This window comes from Varroa destructor, unplaced genomic scaffold, assembly GCF_002443255.2.
Source record: "Varroa destructor unplaced genomic scaffold, Vdes_3.0 BEIS01000002.1, whole genome shotgun sequence".
NCBI classification, from domain to species: Eukaryota; Metazoa; Arthropoda; class Arachnida; order Mesostigmata; family Varroidae; genus Varroa; species Varroa destructor.
Genome location: NW_019211455.1, coordinates 8,484,897 through 8,499,511, shown reverse-complemented (window position 1 = coordinate 8,499,511; position 14,615 = coordinate 8,484,897). Strand labels below are relative to the sequence as shown.

The following is a 14,615-nucleotide window of genomic DNA, read 5'->3' as shown; positions in this document are numbered from 1 at the left end:
CATTGCTTTGACGATGGAAGCGCAGAGTCATTCCCCAACTTTTTAACATGCATCACTGATGCTGTGTGGCTCCTCATGATGTTGTGCATGCAGCGGTGAGCTGCTGGCAAGCCTAACAGCCCTTCATCTGGCACTCCCAACACGAGTGCCAGATGAAGGAAAAGGAAAAAAGAGAGGGGTTTAAAGCGGAACTTCTCTGCGCAAGTGAAAGCGTGCAAAAGTGAACGCCGACGGATAATGGCAACAAACGAAAAGCACGCAGCTACGATAAAAGTACGAGGACAGAGGGTGTGTACGATTGCAAAGTAGAAAACACTTCGGATTAGTAGCTGTCTGTGTGCACTTCGAAAAACGACCAAAAAGCCACACCGACACGAACGAATGTAACTATGGCAAAAGGTGAAGAGGGTGGGTCTGCAAGCTGACTAGGGTAGAGTAAATAGCGTGAAACGAGAATAGTGCAGGAAGCAAAAGTCGGGTACAAAATACCATAAAGATCCTTAAAGAGCAGTCTAAAAGATGCACAGTCGAAGAGTTTAGGAGGAGCGAGCACGGGTAGCTGGTCGGAGGCGTCAGAGGATAAGGAATAAAGGAGGAAGAGCCATCTACAACCTCTATACTGTGTTCTCTTTCTGAAGGAAAAAGAACGGACCTTGAAGAGAGTCCATAAAAAGGCACGATACCGCGCGACCCACTTGTGGCTTTTTCCCCGACTACGAAAGGCGGTCATGGACGATGGCACCATGGCCTGCGATGCTGCTACTGTAATACTAAGGCTATCAATGATCAATCTGGCAATATTTCCGTTGTTCTCTCTATTTGTCTATGTTTTCACTATTCCGGTTGCGCTTACGCTGACTAATCGTCTGAAGAATCAAGGTGGTTGGCTGTTGAAAAGCGGCCTAGTTTCATCTTGGCTCATTTGGGGCCGATAGTCATTACATAACAGCAACATATTAAGGGTGCTTGCCACAACATGGCTCGAGGCTGATAATATGACCGAAAATAGATCTCTACAGCTGATTATTGTGTATTCATGTCAGTGAGACATATAAATGAAGCATGTGAATACGAAATATTGCCGCGAAATGAATCATCGATCATCGTTACCGTGAGGGAACGAAAAAGACCAAAATATCAGGCCTGGGATTAACTTAAAACTTGGGATTCGAGTTTGAACTAGAGTCACTGCTCTCATATATTGATTCATATACCTCTGAGTTGTACTTGCGCAGAGCTTTATGTGATACGTAGATTACTATTTCACCTTTTCCGAACAATTTCAATAGTGATCATAATGGTATGTAGAGTGACAACCGTAACCGGTCGTACCAGGACACTTATATATATTCTATGCCCCACAAGGCCGGCGTATTTTCGTACAGTAACTTGGTTGCCTATTTATATTCGTCTAACGAAGCTAAGTTTAATTGCGCAAACGAGTTAAGACCATTCGAACTGGTGATAATTATTTTTACATACATTTTCTTTGTTAAAAATTTTTTGAAAGCTATGCAGAGTGTTGTTGGATTTGTTAATCTACTATTAAAAAACTTTTGTTGTAAAAAAAAAATGCATATCTGGCAAAAAGAGTCAATTTGCAGTTGAAGTGAAGATGGCATTAGATATATTAGTAGGTATTTACATTAAAGCAGGGAATACATAATGACTACTTGAATATATGCATTGTTTTACGATAAGAGTAACTTACAATTCGTTGAGGCGTCAGCATTCTTAATCGGTTTGTATATGGGGCGCGGCTCCCAGTGATTATCGATCCCTTGACACCTCTGCTCCATGTAAGCTTCCATTTCGATGAATGCTTTTACTATGCAACAAATAAAAACTCCATCAAATATGAGTCCTACATGATCATTGTAAAATCGAAAAACACATTTGATGCTAATAATAATCATCATCATCAGCGCTATTTTAGTTTTTTTTTTTTGGAAATAAATAGCTAGATATACATACCTGATCCGACTTTTGTTTCTGTTGTAACTGCTTGCATTTTTTAATGTGCAGTCTTCTTTTTTCGCCTTCCCCTATCTCTGTTTAACAGGAAATCTGTAAACAAAAACATGAAAAAAAAATAGTTACGTTGGCTAAGGAAGTGCAAACGTGTAGATGTAACTAACGTAAGCGAACGCGCCATTTTTCGAAAGTCTACGCGAGACGTGAGTTCTCTGAAAGCCTACTCCAAACCCACTCGCGAGTAAATCGTTTACTCTTCCATCCTTAGGGCACTCTTTAGCGCCGTCTTAATATATGAATGTGTTTTACGTGCATGTCGTTTACCGTGGAGGCACCAAACGTCACCTCTTCGATAGCTGCTCGGAACTGATTACTGAGAGAGCGTGGAGAAACATATCGGCATAATGTGCAAGCAGACTCTAGCTAAAATGCATGGCATACACACAAAATCAGACGAATCTTTCTAGGTACACGTTGCACTGCTGATAACTACAAGTGACGATTGCTGGTTACGTCTATTAGAGCCTCTCTTCATGCGCCAACGAAAGGACTCGCTCAGAGAGCTCTGTTTGCTTTTTTCAACCGTTATTACGTTCTTCAACTCCAGTGAAAATTTGCATCGTTAACGAGGACTCGTTCGTTCTCCTAGTTGTCCTTTTACCGTATCCGCCCTTTTTATTCTACGACCCGTTTAGTTCGCCTAGTTCCACGTCTACCTTTAGCACACTGGCGACATCTACAGCTAGGGCTTTTAAGGGCAAGACTCACCTTGAAGAACTTCTTCTATCTAGTTTTATCCCTCGGCGATTGCTCGTCACTCGCTCAATCCTTTACATGTTTAGTTGAACCTCCTGCCAATACCTTACCTCTGATGACTCCTTATCCACTGTGTGGCTCCCTTTCTTAAAGCGCGACCGACGACAACGACGCGTTGCTCCAGACCATTCTTCCTCTTTAGAGAAATCACAAATGATCCGTGAGCCACACTTCGATTAGACGCTAACCATTCGGTTGAGATCCCAGTCAACTACTCTGAATTTCATTCCTGTTTAAAGATGGCCTACTTGACCCACTCTGGACTATAGCTTACAGGAGAGAAGAACTCAACCAGGTTACTTGGAGCTTTTCAAAAACAGCACTCGACGACTACACAATGATAGTTGTACCGATGCAGTCTGCACGCGCTCGAAGTGCTTCAATTCTGCGGGCTTCTACTCGGCCAGCTAAACCCGCAAATCCTGAAACCTAACAGTACACAAAAGTAAGTAATATTATGAAATGAGAATTGCTATAGTTCCAAGTGATAGTTCGTTCGAGTCTTAGGTAAACATTTGGATACCTAGAATGAAAATGATTTAATTTAGAAATAATAAAAGTGTATATATATATATATATATAATTTTTCTAACCGGGGCCAGGTAGAAAGCGTGATTTTTACCATGACAATACTTGGTTAACATGAATAGGGTATATAAAATATCTAACATACGTTGTTTTTGCAATGCAAATCGTATATAAATTATTGTTCCATAGCAAAACTGATATGACTGACCAATTTGGGAGTCATTATATTCCTATCAAATTTTCGTCATACAAATAGGATGCGTCTGACTATGACGGCAACACCAGCTAACAAAGCGTGCGTTTAGACAGTAACTAAGTTATAATTTTATCAAAGCCATGATTAGACTGACACCAACGTCTTTAGCACAGCTTAAATCAAACGGCTCCATTGATAAATTCAAACCACGACGACAACTACATATAAATTGTTCTTCACCTCTGTGTTATGAATCTTTTTATTGAGTTTGCCAAGTCTATGCGGTACACATAATCTTCAAACAAACCGACTACTTGTCTCTTCTAGATAGTTGGTATATATACACATTACTGCTATAATACATAATCTGGCTCGGCTGCTTGAACGTCCGTCGGTGTAGGGAACCGCCAATTCACGGGGTCTGCGTTCCTTCGTTACTTTTTATTTGCGTTACGCCCTTTGCTTTTCGACTGCCCCTTCAAACTACTGCCGAGGCAAGCCAGCACCATCTATGGATTTTATATGGCTCGCATCCAGCCCTGCTACTACTTTGTTAGGTCCAACCATATTGGCACATGGTTGTTGGCAAAAACCAGCTTGTGGATATGTGGCAGCCACCCTGGATGTAGTGTTAGTGTTGAATGCAATACGTAGGCCAGAGCGTGTTGCGATGGGTCTGGGTCTAAGTGTGAGTTTGTGGTCCGACAGATTTTTGCCGCTAGCAGGCTCGTGTACAATAGCTTTTGCTATGGCGCGCCCGCGAAGGCACCGGCGGCGCCAGCTGACGAGTATGATTTCTTCATCTTTCGTTGGCTTCTGGCGTAGGTTTCTTGGTTTTCCGCTCTTCGCCATGCGCCGCTTGACTTGCGTGGCCCTTCGTTCTTTTCAAAGCGAACAAGAGGCAGGCGGGCAAGCGGCCGACGATGAAATATAGCTTTGTTATACCAGTCAGATATCACGGCCTACTGCACAGTGCTCACTGGAACACTCGTGTTGTTTAAGGCCTTCGTTGCCCAAAGCTGCCAGCCCACCAATGTCCCGCGAGCCCACATGTGTCTGCGAGCGGTACTAGGACGGGCTGGATATTAGACACACTCCTCATATCGTCCCAAAAGCTAGCTAAATTGATACGATATAATAAAATGTATACTTGAAAATGTATACTGCCTTTCTGCCAACATGGCTGCTATCACTTACGTTGCTATTCCTGTCGAGGTCGCCGAGCCACGCATCAAAGTCAGACAAAGGAAGTAACTCAAGCACGTTTCCGCTTTGCCTCTTGCGCCTTTTCCTGTATTAAAATATTAAACTTCGAGTTAAGACTCGCTGCTAGTTTCTCTAGCTCTAGTTAGAAGTAGAGTATTGGGATTTAAACACTAGTTCTAGCTGTGATAGCTGGGTTTGTTGAAATAATCGTCCGCACCGTGGAGGACGCGATTTAGCTTAACCCAATGCTATACATTCGTCGATTTTCCCTGAAAGCATTGCTGACGGCTATGCTCAACTGCTGAAATTTAGAGATTAGGTTATGTATTTTTCGTATTAGCATTATGTCGCGTATTGACCCCCAGTTTGAGCAAACCGCGAGAGAAACAGCAGAAACGCACGGTAAAATAATTGCATGCAGATTTATTCACACCAACGGAACTATTTGTTGTCCACAGACGTCAAACGATGAGAACGAAGAAGAAAAGCGACAAAAACAGTTGTTCTATTCAATCTAACATCTAAACCTTTCTCGTTATCGGCCGCTTCGTCTTTGCTCTATGCTTTCATGTTTAGTTGTTCCTAGCTTGCTGCTACTCAGACCGCCGATGGAGCCCTTATCGCCTTTGTCGTTTATTTGAAATTTATGAATACATTTGATGGTCTCGTAGTGAAATGACGGGCGTCAAGGTGTCGGCCGTCCTCGGCTTAGTCGCTCCCCACGGAGGTACCGGTCATACACCGCGTGAGGGTATCTGCAATCACCAAAAGACAGAAGGCCACCGCTACCGTTTCCCGCTTGGTTACTGTCTACAAAGCGGACTCGTAAGCAACGCCTAGGATATGTGTCTCGACGTATATGTTAGATGGGGTCCCTGGAGGTTGCAGCAGTTCAAGACGGAAAAACACTGCGTCAATGTTGCCACCGCTTGCACTTGATGTTAAAGAATATACGAGCTAGCGCTAGACTATGCAAATCGGCCCCTGGGCAAAGCTCGGTGACTTGACCGGCCTCTCACAGGACAGCTTGAGGCTGGGAAATGTTCGTCAAACAGTTTTTGGTAGCGCGGAAAACGCACACAAGAAATGTGAGGGCGAAGAAACGCGGGCGATCAGACCTACCCTCGCTATATTTCTGCACAGATATCGGTGCTATATTTGGTACGAGAACGGTAAGCAAACGCATCGATAATCGCGTGCTAGTAGAGACTGCAGAAAAATATTCCAACGGCCACCAAGTGGTGCCTGATCATGGATGGATGGATGGATGGACAAACATTCATCAAAAACACTTTAGTTATTCTGTATGAATGTATACATGTAGTCTAGTGCTTGCCTAACCATATACACCATCAACTATATACGTGGTGTAGATACAGAAAAATACGGCCCTTAACGAAATGCGTATCTGCATAATAATATGAATGGTGAAGTGCGAAGTCACTGAAGAATCGAGGCAGAACGATTTTTCTCTTTGGAAGTAGCGGCCTAATGATTGGATGATTGCAAAGTTTATTTGTTATAGAATCGTAGTCAGTTGGTCGTTGCTTTCGAGCGGCAGGCTGATATATTCGACAACGAAAGAAAGCTAATGATGAAGATAATAATAAAACTGTTGTGAAGACTAACGTATGAGCACGCTTAATGTAATCGCAACTAACGATTCATTACTAAAATAGACATAATCATGACCAATCTTTTTTTTCTGCAATATGGTTTTCTTCTGGACAAGGCTCAAACTCTTTAGCCCTTAAGGCCGAAGAATTTGAGGCTTTTTCTATAACGCGGTGAAGGGCCTATATGCAAATAGTGATGGATTGCGCACTTCAAACCGGCCGCCAAGAGGCTCATATAACTTGTGTTAACTAATGTTGCAAGAATCAAGTTGGAACGTAAATGAAAAAACGACGAATTATCGTTATATCTAAAAGTCAGTAACTTTTAGTGACAGTAAAAGTGGAATATTGTTTTTACACATATATAAAAACACAGTAAGGTGCATCGGTGCGTCGAAGGCTCGCGGCAAAGAACAGCAAACCATTGACTGTTGAATTTAATTCGGCATTAGATTAATCTTTGTATCACTTTAGGATATCTGATGCTTTTCATTCACTGTTTTTTTGTTAAATCCTATGTAAATATCGATCAAGTTTTTGACGGATGCTCATACAACAAATAAGTACGTAAACGACCAACTACGAGCATTGAATGATAACTTTAAACGATAGAACTGATGGAGCATCCTGGAGCTTCGCTGAAACCTTTAAACACTAAAGGGACCTCACCTGTGTCGTTCAAAGCGTACGATGAAAACCGTTGTGTTAGGGCTATTACGAAGTCTATAGTAGATCGGTAATTACTGATGCATAGACATCTCGTAATATTTTTTCTTTGTTAGCGCGTCGGTTGTCTTCTTCGATTTTTTTGATATCTTTGAAATCAAGTCGGTAGCCATCGTCGCACTTAGTATATATAATATATACAAAATAATTTGTATGAAATGTATACAGAGGTATCGATACTTATAGCGGACGGAACAGTTATGCACCGCGTTTCTTTTTTGTGATTTACACACTGCCGTTTCGTTCGGCTGGTTTTAACATTGATTTTTTAAGTACTGAATGCGTATTCGATAGTGTAATCAAGTTCAGGTCAGTAACATTCACTTATCATTGTTAGGTACATTAGGAAAATTATATCAAAACAACAAACATGTTCTTCCAAAAAAAACATATAAATATCTCCGGATAGTTAAGATGCTAGGTTTCCTAGTGAAATCACATAGGGACATAAAGAGACGAAAAATAGCCGATACATGTGTATAGTTATTTATGAAATTTGAAGATGTATGCGATTAGGTGCAGCTGCATATACACGCGCAACTATGGAGCTATGCTCGCGTGCAGAAAGCCAAATAAACGTCATACGGAGCAGACGAAACACTCGGAACACGACCCATCTTACAACTACAAGATGTAAAAATGGATTTTTCTTCTCATGCACGCTGTCAGTACTTGTCAGCCGAGAATTATCGAAACAGGGCGACGGTATCCGACGTCCTTTTCAGTCGTCATCTAGAGATAGATACACACGGGCTGCCCATCCACTAACGCGGGCAATGCTAATAACACAATCTGAAAAGTTTATGTTGCGTTAGATCGAAGTACGTAACGTTTATGTTATGAGGATATTACGTTAAGTTTATTTTACGTTAAGATATTACGTACGTAATTTAATGTCAACTGCAATAACAAAACAATGCACTTTGGTGGTTACGCTGTTAACAACTTCGCTAAGTAAGTGTGTATTGCACAAAAAATAGACTGTTGGGGGATTTTAAACATAACTAAAACTGAGGTATTTACATTTGGTTTGCAGCTCAATCTTCTGATGCGAAACTGTTAAAAATCTCATTGCGCGCAAATCTGTCAACGGATCAAGGCATATTTTAATGGGAACGAACGACAGAGCAATAATAAAACGATATCTCCTTACTGAATACATGAACTTGTTTAAATCTATTTTGTGGTAGGTAAAAGGGAAAAACACACCTGACACACACTTATGCATGGTAATAATCTTTCACCACCCAGGGCTTACCTGTATTATTTTTCAGGCCCTCTGGTTCATGACATGGCTATGCTGGATGCGTAAAATGTGACACAAATGACGAGGTCAATGTGAGACTACAGTAAAGAGAAAAGGCAAAACTTGCGGTTGAAGGTGTGTATGTCCCTGTCATCTACCCACCCTAAACGTGGCCTTCTATATCTCACACAAAGACATAATTGTTCAGTGCTCCTTGTAATATACTAATAAATAAAAGAACACTTTTTTACAGTCACAAGGTCATAATTGAAAAATCGGTAGCCTATGATATTTAAAGATCACCTTTTTTCCCTGCCGCATTTGCTTTGTTATCCATTATCCACTCTGTTTTTCCAAATATTTCTAGATAATCGAGGTGAATAATAATTATCCCATATATATATATATATATATATCCTATAAGTCACCATCTGAATGCAAATTTTCTTTGAGAAGCTTTTACATCCCAAGTAATACCTGGCTAGCTTTAACGCGGCCAAACTAGTCAGTCTTTGCCCGTCGATTTTCTATTACCATTCTTCTCTGTTATGCTATCGCATATACTCCTCACGCCTTTTACCGATTTTTCACATATCTCATGTACATTTTTGAAACGCTTGGATGAAAGTTTTATAGTCTCAGAATTTACAACATCCTTCAAATCCCGCTGATAACAGTTTCCAGAAGTTAGACAAGAACAATCTCAGAATGCGACACCCGAGCGGCAGTTCAGCAAGTATCCTAGCAGTTTAGCAAGAATCTACCTTAAAGGTAGTAACATCACTAAGGTTGTTTTCGCAGGTAGGAAATAAGATTAAATTATGCCGCCTATACTTTTCGCGTTATAGGATGATGCAGAGGGAACAGACTGTTTCCAATCGATATATTGATTTCTGTAATGTAATACCCCATTACCTCATTGCTATGTATGATTGGTCACGGCCATCTCATTAATCCATTCCGAATTTTCAACACTCCATCCAACCTTAGCCACCAGTAGTGCCAACTGAATCGTTCATTGTTATCGGCGATGCTATAAAGACATACCTTCACCAAAGTGGGTGAGTTACCCAGCACAGCACGATACATCTGCTATCTCCGCCTTTAATGGGCAGCCACGGAGGGTCGCCTTTAAGGTGGCTGCACCTAGCCAAAATAGCAGCCAAACAACTACAGGCGGAGAACACGCAAAACCCACCTTTTCGGTCTCGTTGCACGGTCTGTTCAGCTTAGGTCGTGGCTTCTTCATTTCCTTCGACATCAGCTGCTCATCGTCCGACCGCCTCACTCTTGAAACCAGCACTTCGTTCACGTCTAGCTGAGGTGGCGAGGTAGGTTTTCCAAAGCGAACCTGCCATTATTTTTGAGAAGTTCAGATAAACGGGTATCTATCTACCTATCCACTACGCCTTATTCTTTTATTTCCACCTACGATGGTAATTGGAAGCAGTGAACGCCTTGAGCGTCTCGCACCCTTAACACCCTATCCCCAGCGTCGCTTGGCGCATTCTGCTGCTGTAGCCTTCATAGATGTCTATCTCTTAGACTCCACTTCGAAGTTCTCGAGCCCGTCAGTCTCGATTTCGCTTCCTCCATACTTGTTCATGCTTTCTATCTACTATCACATCGAAGGCTATATGAGGCATCAGGCAGCCCCACAATTGCTCGGCTTGCAGCTGGGCGGGCAACGGTAGACAGGACGTTTCTTCCATACAGACAGACAGACTTTCGCGTAGCTAGAATCACAACGAGCCCCAACTAAAAGCAGTGGCATGAAGTATCACACGTACACTGTTTGATGGCGATATCTTAATGGTCGGCCACCTCCGAGTAGAATCGGGGAGGGGAGCTTCAAGGGCTTTATTGGGGCTGCGGCATAGCCAATACTTTTCCCGTTTCTCCATCCGTCCCTTCCGCACTGAAGAGGAAGAAATGAAAAGCCGACGAAGGCGCTTTGATGCACACGGTGCCTTCCTCACGATCGTACAGAGAGGCTATCAAAGCAGTGGGGTTCGGTCGTTGGATAAGCACGCCCAGTTGAAGCATCGACGCACTGATGCTCTAGCTCATCTCGCCCGTCTCGACTTCATCCCTCATTACGTTATTATTATATATTTATTGTACATATAGGCTGTAGTCTTATCGAGTGAAGTAGGGCAATCAGTCAATGATTCCTAGGAAACTTGTGGAATAATTAAGACGGTCTTCAAGTTTTAGAGTGAGAGCAGCGGGCCGAACAAAGATTCGGGTCAAATTTCCTAGAGCACAGGCGATGCTTAGAGTTGCTCCTGTCCTATATAGAGATATAGTAGTGGAAGTGGTATGGGAAGAAGAATAACTATATCCCATCGCTGTTGATTGCTTTGTGGTGAGTAAGTCTGTACATGTTTGTAGAGGACGGCAAGGAACTTGTCGATGAAGGACATTAGGTGATTTGTGATTCGGGTTGACATGCCGGTGTATCGTAAGCGAATGTAATTCTAACGAAAATAAGTAATACGCAAAGATCAAGCGTCGATATCAGTGTAACGACGAGTAAACGCGTATGACAGAACCGTCTTAGACTCCAAGCACTAGAATTTGTTGCTATAGTCGATGGAAATAGATGGATATATATGCCTAATCGATGTAAGCAAATCATTTCTATGACAACGTACGTTCTGTATCACATGTATTGCACCTTTATTTTGAAAAAAAAAGAAACAGCAATCAATCTACATTTGGTTAGCATCTATCTGTGCCCACAACTGATAGAATCGTTGGCAGCTTCTGTGGGTACGCTGAAAGCAAAGTTGGAAACACATAATTGTTTTGGAATAAATCATGTTTCACTTTGTAAATAAATACGTGAGACGTAACGGATCGGCTCACCCGTAAACGAATAGAATGCAAATAATTATTTTAGCGACACGGGTGCACACGCTCCCGAAGCTGATTGCCTTCACCTGAAACTTCTTCAAATTGTTTAATGAGGCACTGAGATCAATACTCGTACCGAATGATTGTACTATTCTCGACCACTGAGTCGCATGTCACACTCAGAAATACCTGGACTAAATTCTGTACCTTGAGCTTATTCGGGGGTTTCGATAGGGGCTGTACTATAACCGCGTTGCATCTATAATTTCATGAGTGGACTTTTAACCTGAGAATATCTAAAGCCTAACCTAGATTACCGGGCTGATAGCTCGTTCGAATAATTTTTGAAGATTTACTTAAATCTGTCATGTGTTGAGTAACACTCCCTTTTTTTATAGCACCTGAAAGATTTCGAATCTACCGCTCGCCCACGAAATTCGTGCTTTAGATCTCCCATGGATAAAAAACAACCTGCGGCCTATATACCCAAGTGAATGATTCTTTGACGTCAAAGCATTCAGAGAGATTGGGGCGTCCCCAAGGTACAGGACTCTTGACATTCCTGCTATACACAAACTTCATCCAAACGATTTTATCCCCAGAAGTCGCTATTAAAGTGTATATTGGCGATAACGTTTCATAGAAGAATAGAGCCTATAGATTGTGCTACCATGCATTTGGACGAAGCGGTTCGCAGATGTAGGAGGTATTCAATTAAATGCAGTTATAAAGGGTCTCGGCGTGCTAACTTGAGTTTGTCTTAAAGACCAACAGCAGATGTTACCAATGCGATACCAAGTCACAGATGTTGAGCTCTGTGACAAATAAACTTTGTATGGCTATCCTATATGACTCATGAGCGTATAATCTACATAAAGCTTTTTAATGGACGTGTTTCCCCATAGTGTATTTTTTTTATCAGCATGATATCCTGGCTTAGAGAAGGACAAATAGTTAATAGAATCTTTTGCACTACCAGCCGGTTTATACCTGATAGGTAACGTACACTTTTGACTTTGAGATTGCTTCTTAAATGTTTTGGACGTTAAAACTCCAGTGCGACACTTCAAATTAAAAATTACTTAAATTATTGTCTTCTGAACAATTTACTGCAAGGTCTGTTCTGCCTCGTATTGCCTCGGTAAATATGACGAACTATTTCGTACTGTATGATCATATCTTAATAGAAAAAAGGATATGTTGATAAGTATATTTCAGACAGATGAGCTGAAGAAAAAGGCCACTTAGTACCACCAGAACGGTATCAAGTTTGAGCATCTGTAGTGGGAACAATAGGTACGCATTCCTTTGCAACGTAAATTATACTTTTATAAATAAATAAAAACCTAAAAGACAAAGCTAGAATCATTAAAACTGAGTACGTAAGCACACTGTATATATACATATATAACTTTCAAAATATTTAATCCTCCCATTATTTCAAACATATCTACCTGATTCAATAAAGTAAAACATACATTTTTAATAAGCTGTTAAACATTCTTAGCAATTCTGTTAAAAAGGGAACCGATAAAAGTGTTTACTTAACGTCGATCAAAAAATAAAAAAATCATTGCTCTTACAGTGATTTGTACGGCGACACGATACAGTGACCGTAAGCATTATGGTCTGTAACCAAAAGCTAAAAAAAAAATATAAACAAAAAGCTGTTAGCATATATTGAGGCTATATAGCGTCAATGATTCATTGCGTAAATTTATGGTGGCTTGTACTCTTGACAATGTGGTTAATCATTCAGAGGTATAAAATGATGAAAATCTTGACCAACAATAGCCGCTTCGAGTTCTATCGGTGCAAGCCGAAAAATGTGTGCTTATGAAAGTTATTAAAAGTAGTAAGTAACGTGCTTTGAATATTGATGGATCATTCCACACAGAGGTCGTACCGCCTAGTGGCGAAGTATTCCTACTGCAACAAGCCTCCATATACATTTGGCTTGCAATAACTTTTATATGAATGAAATTTCGCATAGACAATCCTCAGGGCCGCGCGGGCCTCTTCCAAGACTTACGAGGCTACCGTTCATATATAAATAGATTTGAAAATTCGACCCATCTCTCTATTGGTATTTACATCTATCCAAGATTTTACACAAAAACAACTGGCGGTAATTTTTCATTCTAGTACAGACGTCTTGGCACTATGCCTATCAAACAGCGTGACACATTCTGAGAGAATGTGTCACGCGATGTTTCTCTACGTCGTTTCCATGAATTGTTTACTGCTGCCGGTCCGTAAAGCCCCCGATTTTCGATCTTTGATAAGTTTACGGCTACAAAGCTTTCGTTTGATACTGTCAAAACTCATCGTGACAATTTATTTGCTGAGTCGCCGAAGCTTTAGATAACCCTATTTGCTAAACGACTGCATACTTTGTAATCCCCATATAGCGCCATAAATTTCCTTTATCATGTAGCCACAGTATGAATTTTCTGAAACCTTCGTGAGCTGATTCATTTTTTCGCTGCGATTTAAGTTGAACTGCTCTTAGATGAACCGTATACTTCACGGTGATTAGCTTCTAATATAGTGTATGTTTTTTCGCCTTTGAGAGAGCAAAATGCTACTTTGTTACTTTTAGCTTGAGAACCTACCCCCTGAGTGTAGTAGCAGGCCATTTGCTTCTCTATTTTGCCGCTACCGCCTCTAAACGATGCTTCGGATGGCTAAGGCCAGCATAAAATTAGGTGCGTACGGGTTTTCTGGTACCATGACGCTTAGGTTTTATGGAAAACCGCACTTCCGCTGCATTATCAAAGGAGCACATCGATCAGAACACGTGCCTGTCTGATAGGACCATGCGATGATGTTAAATGGTGAACCAGCTAATTGGTTTCTCAAAGAAATACGCTTCGTACCGAGTTAAGGACGAGTAATCCTCTTCGTCTACGACTCACCGTGTACTAGCCACGCAAATAGTCCCGTCACAACTGGCATCCCTGATGTAAGCACCATGCACATAGTTATCATATAAGCACCTAGCTAGGTTTTCCTTCTCTTTGATACCATGTTCGAAGCTGGATCCATCTGATAGTTCCGACCTGTCTCAGTTTAACTGCCAATGAGGTTCCTACGCATAGGACATTTTCGGAATTAGAATTGCTAAGCTTTAAAATATATTAGTCTTTACTCTGACTAGATTTGTGTTAAGTGTTGTAGAAGCATAGAAAGCATTGTCTCGACATTATTATACATGAAAAATAGGAAGAAAGATAATTAGCTTCTCTATGGGATACTGTTTATCGGAGGCGATTTATTGAGGCAATCGGTAACGGAAGGTCTTTGGAACCCTAGTTTATTTTAGAATAGAACCTTGGCTACTCCAGCAAATCATCAAATAGTAATATAAGCATAAACGATGCCCGGCAAAGCTTGACTTTCCTACACGACATGTATGTAATAGTTTGTAAGAGTAAACTTATTAGAA

General features: G+C 41.2%; 1 long non-coding RNA gene across 1 annotated transcript in view; it reads left to right on the top strand.

Annotated features, from left to right (window-relative positions):
* Window positions 1–1,744: 1,744 nt before the first annotated feature.
* LOC147757321 (uncharacterized) overlaps window positions 1,745–14,615 on the top strand; it is a 33,007-nt gene continuing 20,136 nt past the window's right edge. Inside the window, exons 1-2 of the long non-coding RNA XR_015321202.1 lie at window positions 1,745–3,235; window positions 8,337–8,443. This is a non-coding gene — a long non-coding RNA (uncharacterized LOC147757321). The remainder of the gene's footprint in view (window positions 3,236–8,336; window positions 8,444–14,615) is intronic.